Source organism: Mesoplodon densirostris, chromosome 6 (genome assembly GCF_025265405.1).
Source record: "Mesoplodon densirostris isolate mMesDen1 chromosome 6, mMesDen1 primary haplotype, whole genome shotgun sequence".
Lineage (NCBI taxonomy): Eukaryota > Metazoa > Chordata > Mammalia > Artiodactyla > Ziphiidae > Mesoplodon > Mesoplodon densirostris.
This window is the reverse complement of record NC_082666.1, coordinates 159,652-172,337: the sequence shown is the minus strand read 5'-3', so window position 1 is coordinate 172,337 and position 12,686 is coordinate 159,652.

Below are 12,686 nucleotides of genomic sequence, written 5' to 3'. Positions count from 1 at the left end.
GAGGGGGATAGGAGGGGGAGGGTTCTAGAGACAGGCCGAGAAGAGGAAGCAGGAGTTGGGAGGAGGGGACATTAGGGTCAAGTCTAACCAGCTGGAGGGAGGCCCCTAAGTGGAAAAGGACATCTCGGCCTAGCAAGGGAACTGGGTAGGTTGGTATGACTAAGAAGGAATGAGTAAAAGGGAGTCCTTCGATATGACTTGGGAGTGGACCGGTCTGGAGTGGGAAGGATGGTTTGCCATCAATACCCATGACCGAGATCTGGGAAGGAGAAACTGGCCCGGAATAAGTAGGCAGGACCGAATAGGTAGCCCCCGTGTCCACCAGAAATGAGATGGACTTACCCGCTACCTGTAGCATTACCCTGGGCTCGGCGACGGTGATGGGGGCCTTCGAGTCCGGGTGCCGTCAGTCGTCAGCCAATCCCAGCAGTTCGAGTGGTCATGCCGTTGGGCCGGCCTGCCCCCCGCGTGGAGACGCTGAGGGAGGGCCAGTCGTAGGGCAGTCACTCTTCCAGTGGCCCGTTAGCCCGCAGCGGCGACAGGGCTTAGAAGGAGGTCGGGGATTGGGACATTGGCGAGCCCAGTGGCCTTCTTTTCCGCATTTGAAGCAGGCCCCCGGTGGGGTTGCCTTTTGCGGACCCCGTGGATGCTGTGATCCATGGGAGATGGCCGGCCTTACGGCGGCTACAAGAGGTTGGGTTTGGAGGGCCACCTTCTGGTGCATCCGATCCTGTCAGCTGGATTCTGCCAAATCCTCACGGCCATTGTAGACTTTAAAGGCCATCTTTACCAGATCTCGAATAGGGGTTTGAGGGCCGTCTTCTGCTGGTTTTAATTTCCTTCGGATGTCCGGGGCTGATTGGGTGGTAAAATGGGTGGCTAGGACCGCTGCCCCTGCCGGGGTGTTGGGATCCAGCCGGGTGTAGAGAGTTAAGGCCTCTGTAAGGAGATTGAGAAAGATAGCTGGATTTTTGTTAGGTTCTTGGGTTATCTCTTTTAGTTTTTCAAAACTGACTACCCTGGCAGCCTGCATGCCAGCCAGGAGGCATTGGATCATGAGGTCACGTTTACAACGGCCATCTTGGCCATCCTGGTAAGTCCAGCCTGGATTGGTACCAGGTACGGCAGTCACTCCGACAGGCATGGAGTTGTCGGTAAGGTGAACCTGATCTGCATGGTTTGAATTCTTTCCCTCTCGTCAGGGGTCAGAGTAGAAGATAGGATCACAGAGATATCATGCCAGGTTAGATCGTAAGCTTGAGAGAGGTAGCGAAATTATTTGATATAGCGGGAAGAGTCGGCCGAAAAGGAGCCTAATCGCTTTTCTATTTGAGAGAGATCTTGGAGGGAAAAGGGACCATGAACTCTAACTAATCCTTCCCTCCTGCTACCTCCCTCAGAGGGCAGAGGAGATTTGGATCTTGGGAGTCGTGAGAGCGTGTATGTGCATTAATTGGCGAAGCAAGGGGCGAGGGAGGCGGGGGAGCGGTTGGATGGGCTGGAGTGGTAGGAGGGACCGCCTCAGGGTAGGGTGGAGGCTGGAGAGGAGCTCTGGAGGGGGGAGAGGCGAGAGATTCGGGTGGGTCGCCTAGTGGAGAGGAGTCATCATCAAAGGAAATTAGGGGCTTGGATGTAGGAGATGTCTGTTTGGCAAGAAAGATCTGGGAAGTGGAATAATCGCTGCAGAGGGAAGGGCGGGAGCGTAAATACCAGAAGGCCTGAACAAAGGGGACCTCTTGCCCATCCTGCGGCAGTAATTATCTAGATCACGGAGGATGTTAAAATCGAAAGTCCCTTCAGGAGGCCATTTGGATTGATTGCCTAGAGGATATTGTGGCCTGGCCACAGTGGAATAGAAAATAAGCCGTCGGCAACGGAGATCTTGGGAGAAAGATCTTGGGAGAAAGGGCTGTAAAATTGGCTAGGAGACACCCCAGGGGTGTCTTAGAATCTGGTTTCGATTCTGAGGTTCCCATGACCCCCAGTCTGTCCCTGAGTGAATGGAGAAGGAGAGAGGCGTGCCTGGTCTCAGTCTCCAATTCATGGCAGGTCGGAGGGCGGTCAGGCGATTGGGACGTCTGCACAATCACCCGAGGCCCGGCGGGTCGGAAAGCGGTCAGGCAATTGGGACGTCTCCACAGTTCTATAGACCTCACTTGCTATATGGTCGGTCTTTTGATACAGGTATTTAATAGGTATTTGTACACGTATGGTAACCCTAATCTTAATTTTTCCATTCACCCCACCTATCCTTTTAGATAAGCATACTTCTAAGTCTATGAGTGTCTTTCTCTGTGGAAATATGTTCATTTGTGTTAGTTATTAGTTAACACCTATAAGTGATATCATAGGATATAGGTCTTTTGCTTTCTGACTTCCCTCATGTTCTGTGATTATCTCCAAGCTCATCTATGGTGCCTAAAATAGCAGTGTTTCACTGTTTTCCATGGCTAATATTCTGTTGTATACATAGACCACTTCTTCTTTATCCATTCATCTGTTGATGGACATTTTGGTTGCTTCACTGTCTTGGCTATTGTGAATAAGGCTGCAGTGCAGCTTTTGCAGCCCGGGTCTTCTCGATTCAGGTCTCAGGTGAGAGGCCCAGTGGTGTGACTGCTGGATTGAATGGTACCTCAATTTTTATTTTAATTGCAGTTCCCTTCTGTTCTCATTATTGGCTGTTACCACTTTACATCTCACCAGCAGCTAGAGGGTACACAGTTCTCTAAAACCCCTTCAATATTTATTGTTTGTAGGCTTTTTGTTGATGGCCAGTCAACTGGTGTGAGTTGAAACCTTTTGGTAGATTAGAGTTGCATGAGTCTAATAATTACTGAGGTTGAGCTTTTATCCATTTTCCTTTTTTTTTAAAGAGAGTGAGCCAAATTTACCTCTTCATATTAATTTTCTTGAAAAATTTGCCAGTTTTGAATTTTTCTGGCCATTCCCTACCTCCGCACAGTTGTTTAGGGCAGGTGTCCTTTACAGCCCTGAGTCCTCGCGAATGTTAAGTGACCATTAGCTGTGGGTTTAAAGCCGCTCTTGTGGGAAACGGCCACAAGGCGACAGCATTTCTACATTTCCAACTCTGGGTTTTTGGGCAACAGAGCTTTCCTGGAAATCGTGTTAGTAAGCTTCAAATTAGAGTGGAATGTGCCAGCGCAAACCCCCAAGAGCTTATATCTCCTAAATTGTTGTTTTTTAAATTTATTTTTTATTAATTATCAGAGCAAATTTGATAAAAATGTAGATTCTCCTAGGTGTACAGTTTCTGGTTCATCCTATCAATGTATCTGCCTATTCCTCTTTGGATTCTTTCCCGTGTATGTTATTATAGAGTGTTGAGTAGACCTCTCTTCGTATTCCATAGGTATTTTGTGATTATATGTTTCATATGTATTAGTACATGTCTGTTAACCCCCATATCCTAATTCATACATTCCTTACACCTTTCCATTTGGTTAAACATAATTTGGTTTTCTGAATCTATGCGTGTCCTTCTCTTGGAAATTATTTCATGGGTATCAATTTTTAGGTAACACCTATAAGTGATGTCATAGGGTGTCTGTCTTTCGGTTTCTTTCTTACTTCAAGTTGGGTGATTATCTCTAGATCCTTCTATGGTGGTGCCAACGGCACTGTTCCATGCTTTTCCATGGCTAATATTCCATTGTGTACATGGACGACTTCTTCTTGGTGCATTTTTCTGTTGATGGACATTTTGGTTTCTTCCAGGTCTTGGCTATGGTACATGTTGCTGCAGTGCAGGATTGCCGGCCTGTGTCTTTTTGATTCTGGTCTACTCAGGTGATAGGCCCATGAGTGGGCCTACCAGATCACATGGTAGCTCCATTTTTACCCTTAAACGCACCTCCATTCTGTTCTCACTACTGGCTGTTACCAGGTTACATCCCACCAGCAACTAAAGGGTACACAGTTCTCTAAAACCCTTTCAGCATTTATTCTTTGTAGACTTTTTTTGCTGATGATCATCCTGAAGGCTGTGAGGTGGACGTTTTTGTACACTGGATTTGCATGGCTTTATTAATTCTTGATGTTCAGCCTTTTTCCATTCCCGTTTTTTTAACAAAGAAAGAAAGAAAGAAAAAGAAACAGAACACAAATGTGCGTAAAATATGCCTCTTGAGACTGTCGTTTTGAAATGTAGACGTCTTTTGAATTTTTTGGTCGATATACGACCCCAGGATTTGTTTTCAGGGCAGGTGTGATTTACAGGCCTGCAATTATTTTGAATATCAACTGACCTTTAGCGCTGGGATTAAAGCTGCTGTTGCGTGAAACGGCCATAAGGTGGCAGCAGTTCTCCTTTACCAAATCTGGTTACTAGGGCAACAGAGCCTCAATGGAAGTCGTGTTCTAGGTTGTAATTTAGAATGGAATGTGCCAGGAAAAAGCCCCTTATGTTTATGTCTCACTACTTCTTGTTCGTTTTTTTAATATAATATTTATTTTTTATCACAGCAAGTTTGATTTCAATGTTTGGTTTGTTCTAGGTGTGCAAGATGTCGTTCTTGTACACATAAACATATGTTTATTCTTCCTGGGATCGTTTCCCATTTAGTTACGACAGAATGTTAAGTAGTCTTCTCTTGGTATTCCGTAGGTCTTTGGTGATTATATATTTCACCTGTGTTTGTATATGTCTGTTAACCCCAATATCCTAATGTATCCAATCCTCACAAATTTCCATTGGTGAACCAATCTGTGATTGCCCTTCTCTGTGGAAATATCTTCACTGGTATCAATTTATAGGTAACACCTATAAGTGATATCATACGATATGTGTCTTTCCCTTTCACATTTACTCCAGGTTGTGTGATTACCTCTAGACTCATCTACGGTGCTGCACATGGCATTGTGTCCTTTTTTTCCTTTGGCTAATATTCCGTCTGTACATGCACCAGTTAGTCTTTGTCCACTTATCTCTTGATAGACTTTTTGGTTGCTTCCATGTCTTGGCTATTGTAATGCTGCGGCAATGCACATTTGCCTGCCTGTGTCTTTCCAATTCTGTCTTCTTAGGTTATAGGCCCAGGAGTGGGCCTGCTAGCAAAATGTTTACCTTGTAAAGGCACCTCCATTCCGTTCTCATTAGTGGCTTTTACCAGGTTACGTCCCACTTAAAGTTGAGGGTATGCACTTCTGCACAGCACCTTCAGCATTTATTTTTTGTAGGTTTTTGCTGAAGTTTATTCTGACTAGTGTGAGCTGATACCTCTTTGTGGTTGGATTTGCATGCGTCTCATAATTCCTTGAAATTGAGCTTTCTGGTATGTCCGTTTTTTCTTCAAACTGTGAGTAGAGCTGACCTCTTCAAATTGTCTTCGTGAAGTATGTGTGACATTTAGAAATATTTTGGCCATTACCTCCCTCAAGACATTTTGAGGGCAGGTTTCATTTACAGCCCTCCAGTACTGGTGCATATGAAGTGACACTTAGCACAGGTTTTAAAGCTGCTGTTGCAGGTAACGGCCAGAGGGTGGCAGCATTTCTGCTTTTCCCAATCTGGTAACTAGGAAACAGACCTTCCTGGCAGTGGTGTTCCTCGGTTATAAATTAGAGTGGAATGTGCCTGGATAAATCCCCAAAAGCTGATGTCTCCTTACTTATGTTTGTTTTCTAAATTGAATTTATACTTTTTTATTGGAGTCATATTCCATTGTGTACATGGACCACTTCTTCTTTGTGCATTCCTCTGTTGATGGACATTTTCGTAGCTTCCAAGAGTTGGCTATGGTAAATATTGCTGGAGTGCAGGATTGCCAGCCTGTGTCTTTTTTTTTTTTTTTTTTTTTTGTGGTACGTGGGCCTCTCACTGCCGTGGCCCCTCCTATTGCAGAGCACAGGCTCCGGACACGCAGGCCCAGCAGCCATAGCTCACGGGACCAGCCGCTTCCTGGCATGTGGGATTTTCCTGAACCGGGGCATGAACCCGTGTCCCCTGCATCGGCGGTGGACTCTCAACCACTGCGCCACCAGTGAAGCCCAGCCTGTGTCTTTTTGATTCTTATCCTCTCAAGCAATAGGCCCAGCAGTGGGTTTGCTTGATTGAATGGTAGCTCAGTATTTACCTTTTCAAGGCACCTCCTTTGTGTTTTCCTTACTGGCTCTTACCATGTCCCACGTTGAACCAAGGGTAGGCATTTCTCCACAACCCCTTCACCATTTATTTTTTGCAGAATTTTTGCTGATGGCCATTCTGACTTGTGTGATCTGATAGGATTTTTGTAATTTGGATTTGCATGTCTTTAATTATTCCTAATGTTCAGCATTTTCCCACTGTTAAAGAAAAAATGAAAAAAACGGAGAGTACAATTAACCACTTGAAATTGTCTTTTTGAAAGGTTGCCCTCAAAATTGAATTTTTTGGTCAATTTTCGACCCCCAGGATTGTTTTTTAGAGCAGGTGTCATTCACAGGACTGTAATGAGTATGAATATTTAGTGACCATTAGCACTGGGTTTAAAGCTGCTGTTGTGGGAAACGGCCACAAGGCGGCAGCATTTCTCCATTCCCAAATCCGGTTACTAGGGCAGCAGAGCCTTTCTGGAAGTCCTGTGCCTTGGTTGTAAATTAAAATGGAATGTGCCAGGAGAAACCCCCATAAGTTTATTTCACATTACTTCTTGTTCGTTGTTTTAGTTTTTTAATCGGGGTAATGATTAGAATATTGTTTGTCCTAGGTGTACACAATCTGGTTCATTTGTGCATTACATATATATATATGTATACATGTAATATATACATATATACATATATATATATATATATATATTCATGTACAGAGCCAATTCCCATGTAAATTATTGCAGAGTGTTCCATAGACCTCCCTTGCTATATGGTCGGTCTTTTTTTTTTTTTTTTTTTTTTTTTTTTTTTTTGCATTACGCGAGCCTCTCACTGTTGTGGCCTCTCCCGTTGCGGAGCACAGGCTCAGGACGCGCAGGCTCAATGGCCATGGCTCACGGGCCCAGCCGCTCCGCGGCATGTGGGATCTTCCCAGACCGGGGCACGAACCCGTGTCCCCTGCATCAGCAGGCGGACTCTCAACCACTGCGCCACCAGGGAAGCCCGGTCGGTCTTTTTGATATATGTATTTAATAGGTATTTGTACACGTATGGTAAACCTAATCTTAATTTTTCCATTCACCCCACCTTTCCTTTTAGATAAGCATAGTTTGTTTTCTAAGTCTGTGAGTGTCTTTCTCTGTGGAAATATGTTCATTTGTGTCAGTTGTTAGATAATGCCTATAAGTGACATCATAGGATATGTCTTTTGCTTTCCGACTTACCTCATGTTCTGTGATTATCTCTAGGCTCAACTATGGTGCCTCAAAGAGCAGTGTTTCATTGCTTTCCATGGCGAATATTCCATTTTGTACATGGACCACTTCTTCTTTTTCCACTCATCTGGTGATGGACATTTTGGTTGCTTCCGTGTCTTGGCTATTGTGAAAATTCCTGCAGTGCAGCTGTTGAAGCCTGTGCCTTCTCGACTCTGGACTTCTCAGGTGAGACACTCAGCTGGTGGGCCTGCTGAATGGAATGGTGGCTCAATTTTTACATTTAAAGGCAGCTCCTTTCTATTCTCATTATTGGCTGTTTCCACTTTACATCTCACCAGCAGCTAGAGGGTACACAGTTCTCTAAAACCCCTTCAGCATTTATTGTTTGTAGACGTTTTGATGATGGTCACTCAACTGGTGTGAGTTGAAACCTTTTTGTAGATTAGATTTGCATCAGGCTAATAATTCATGAGGTTGAGCTTTTTGACAAAAGGATCCAAAGAAGAATAGATATATGTGTACATGTAAAAGAAACACATTTTGCACACCTAGAACAAACAAGAGATTGTAGTGAGATTTGTGTGATGAAAAATAAAAATTAAATTAAAAAAACAAACCAGAAGTAAAGAGACATAAACTTAAGGGACTTTTTGCTGGCACATTGCATTCTAATTGACAACCAACAACACAACTTCCATTATGGCTCTTTTGCCCTAGTAACCAGATTTGGTAAGGAGAAGTGCTGCCGCCTTTGGCCGTATCACACAACAGCAGCTTTTAAACCAGCGCTAATGGTCACTTAATATTTAAAATAATTGCAGGCCTGAAAATGACAGCTGCCATCCAAAAAAATCTAGGGTCGTTAATCGACCAGAAAATACAAAAGATGTCAACATTTCAAGAAGACAGTTTCAAGACGCATATTTTACACACATTTTGGCTTTTATTTTTCTTAAAAAATGGGGGAATGGAAAAATGCTCAACATCAGGAATTGATGAAGCCGTGCATATCCAATCTACAGAAACGATCACTTCACAGCCGTCAGAATGACCTTCAGCCAATAGTCTACATACAATAAATGCTGATGGGGTTTTAGAGAACTGTGTACCTGCCAGCTGCTAGGGGGATGTAAACTGGTAACAGCCAGTAGTGAGAAAATAATGGAGGTGCATTTAAAGGTAAAAATTCAGCTACCATGTGATCTGGGAGGTCCTTAGATGCGCCTATCCCATGAGCAGACAAGATTGAAACAGACACAGGATGGCAATCCTGAACTGCAGGAATATTTACCATAGCCAAGACTTGGAAGAAATCAAAATGTCCAACGACAGAAAAATGCACAAAGAAAAAGTGGTCCATCAACACAATGGAATAGTAGCCATGGAAAACAATGAAAGAGTGCCGTTTGCACCACCATACAAGGACCTACAGATAATCACCTAACTTCAAGTAAGAAAGAAACTGAAACACAGCTATCGTATAACATCACTTCTAGGTGTTAGCTAAAAATTGATACCCACGTATTTCCAAGAGAAGGAAACGCATGGATTAAGAAAACAAAATTATGGGGGCCTCCCTGGTGGCGCAAGTGGTTAAGAGTCCGCCTGCAGATGCAGGGGATACGGGTTCGTGCCCCGGTCTGGGAGGATCCCATATGCCACGGAGCGGCTGGGCCCGTGAGCCATGGCCGCTGGGCCTGCACATCCGGAGCCTGTGCTCCGCAACGGGAGAGGCCACAACAGTGAGAGGCCCACATACCGCAAAAAGAAAAAAAAAAAAAAAAAAAAAAAAAAAAAAAAAGAAAACAAAATTATGTTTAACCAAATGGAAAGTTGTAAGGAATGCATGAATAAGGATATGGGGGTTAACAGACATGTACTAATACATATGAAATATATAATCAGAAAATACCTATAGAATACCAAGAAAGGTCTACTCAACACTCTGTAATAACCTACATGGGAAGGGATCCAAAGATGAATAGACAGATACATTGGTATAATGAACCAGATTCTGTACACCTAGGAGAAGCAAAATATTTTTTATCAAATGTTCTCTGATAATTAATAAAAATTAAATTTAAAAAACAATCAAGAAGTAAGGAGATATAAGCTCTTGGGGGTTTTCCCTGGCACATTCCACTCTTATTTGCCGCCTACTAACACGATTTCCAGGAAGGCTCTACTGCCCAAAAACCGAGTGGGAAAAGTACAAATGCTGCCGGCTTGTGGACGTTTCCCACAAGTGCGTCTTTAAGCCCACAGCTAATGGTCACTTAACATTCACAAGGACTCAGCGCTGTAAAGGACAACTGCCCTAAAAAAATTGTGCTGAGGTAGGGAATGGACAAAAAAATTCAAAACAGGCAAATGTTTCAAGAAGATAGTATGAAGAGGTAAGTTTGACTCACTCTCTTTAAAAAAAAGAGGAAAATGAATAAAATCTCAACCTCAGGAATTATTAGATTCATGCAACTCTAATCTACAAAAAGTTTACAAATCACACCTGTCAACTGACGATCAACAAAAAGTCTACAAACAATAAATACTGTAGGAGTTTTAGAGAACTGTGTACCCTCCAGCTGCTGGTGAGATGTAAAGTGGTAACAGCCAATAATGGGAACAGAAAAGCGCTGCATTAGAAAAGTAAAAATTGAGCTACCATTCAATGCAGCAGGCCCACCGCTAGGCCTCTCACCTGAGAAGTCCAGAATCGGGAAGACACAGGCTACAACAGCTGCACTGTGGCCTTATTCACAATAGCCAAGATGGTGAAGCAACCAAAATGTCCATCAACAGGTGAATGGATAAAGAAGAAGAGGTCCATGTACACAATGGAATATTCGCCATGGAGGACAATGAAATACTGCTCTTTGAGGCACCACAGATGAGCCTAGAGATAATCATGGAACATGAGGTAAGTTGCAAAGCAAAAGACCTATATCCTATGATATTATTTATAGGCGTTATCTAATAACGGACCCAAATGAAAATATTTCCACAGAGAAAGACACAGATGTAGGAGAAAACTATACTTATCTAAAAGGAAAGGTGGGGCGAATGGATAAATTAAGATCAGTGTTACGTATACCAATACATATTATATACATATGTCAAAAAGCCCGACCCTATAGCAAGGGAGGTCTATGGAATACTGTGTAATATTTTACATGGGAAGAAGTTCTGTACATGAATAGACATATATAATGTAAAAATTTTGGTTGCTTTAAATTTACAACCTAGGAACACGACTTCCAGAAAGGCTCTGCTGCCCTACTACCCAGATTTGGGGCTGGAGAAATTCTGCCTCCTTGTGGCCGTTTCCCACAACAGCAGTTTTAATCCCATTGCTAAAGGTCACTAAATATTCATCAGAGGTGCAGCTCTGTAAATGACACCTGCCCTCCCAAAAAAATCCTGGGGTCTTAAATCGGCCAAAAAATTCAAAGGAGGGCAACCTTCCAAGAGGACAATTTCAAGAGGTATATTGCACTCACACTTTTTTCTTTGCTTTCCTTTTAACAGAAAAGAAAAAGGCGTGGAAAAATGATGAATTTTAGGAATTTTTAAAGACATGCACACACAAATTATAAAAACCGAACAGCTCACACCAGTCAGAATGGTCAAGAGTAAAAATGCTGCAAACATTAAATGCTGAAGGGCCTGTGGAGAAATGTGCACCCTCGGTTCTGAGGGGGACGTGGTAAGAGACACTAATGAAAACACAACGGAAGTGCTTTGAAAAATTAAACATTGATCTACCACTCAATGAAGCATACCGACTGCTGGTCCTATTATCTGAGAAAATGACAATAAAATAGTCATAGCCTGGCAATCCTGCACTCCACCAATATTTACCATAGTCAACAGTTGGTAGCAATGAAAACGTACATCAAAAGACGAATGGACAAAGAAGTGGACGATGTACTCAATGGAAGAGTATTCCAAAAAATATATATAATTTAAATTTACAAAACAAACATAAGGAGACATAAGCTTGTGGGGGTTTATCAGGGAACATTCCAGTCTAATTTATAAAAGTGTCCATTGACAGACGATGTGGCACATATATACAATGGAATATTAGCCATAAAAAGAAACGAAATTGAGTTACTTGTAGTGAGGTGGATAGACCTAGAGTCTGTCATACAGACTGAAGTAAGTCAGAAAGAGAAAAACAAATACCGTACGCTAACACATATATATGGAATCTAAAAATATAAAATGGTTCTGATGAACCTAGGGGCAGGACAGGAATAAAGACGCAGACGCAGAGAATGGACGTGAGGACCCGGGAAGGGGGAAGGGTAAGCTGCGACCAAGTAAGAGAGTAGCACTGACATATATACAATACCAAGTGTAAAATAGCTAGCTAGTGAGAAGAAGCTGCACAGCACAGGGAGATCAGTTCAGTGCCTTGCGCCCACCTAGAGGGGGTGGGATCAGGAGGGTGGGAGGGAGACGGAAGAGGGAGGGGATATGGGGATATACGTATGCATATAGCTGATTCACTTTGTTATACAGCAGAAACTAACACACCATTGTAAAGCAATTATACTCCAATAAATATGTTAAAAAAAAAAACAAAAGCAAAACAAGGATCCCCCTGCCAATGCAGGGGACACGGGTTTGCTCCCTGGTCCAAGAAGATCCCACATACCTCAGAGCAACTAAGCCCATGAGCCACCACTACTGAGCCCATGCGCCACAACTTCTGAAGCCCGTGCGCATAGAGACCATGCTCCGCCACAAGAGAAGCCACTGTACTGAGAAGCCTGTGCACAGCAACCAAGAGTAGACCCTGCTCGCGGGAACGACAGAAAGCCCACGCACGGCAACGGAGACTCAACGTGACCAAAAATTAATTAATTAAAATGTAGATTAAAAAAAAAAACAAAGAAAAAATCACTGCTGGGAATTCCCCGGTGGTCCAGGGGTTAGGAACCCGTGCCTCCAGTTCATTGGGCCTGAGATCAATCCCTGGATGGGGAAGTAAGATCCTGAAACCCAGCATCACAGCCCAAATAAAAACGAAATAAGGGCTTCCCTGGTGGCGCAGTAATTGAGAGTCTGCCTGCCGATGCAAGGGATATGGGTTCGTGCCCCGGTCCTGGAAGATCCCACATGCCGTGGAGCAGCTAGGCCCGTGAGCCATGGCTGCTGAGCCTGCGCATCTGGAGCCTGTGCTCCGCAATGGGAGAGTCCACTACAGTGAGAGGCTGTGTACCGCAAAAAAAAAAAAAAAAAGTAAAAAAAAAACGAAATAAAATAAAATACATTAAAATAAGAAGAAGAAAGAATCTGATTCAAGGTCTAAAGGGTGAGAAGGTGTTTATCAGGCCAATATGTGGGGAGAAAATCTTTCCCATTTCAGTA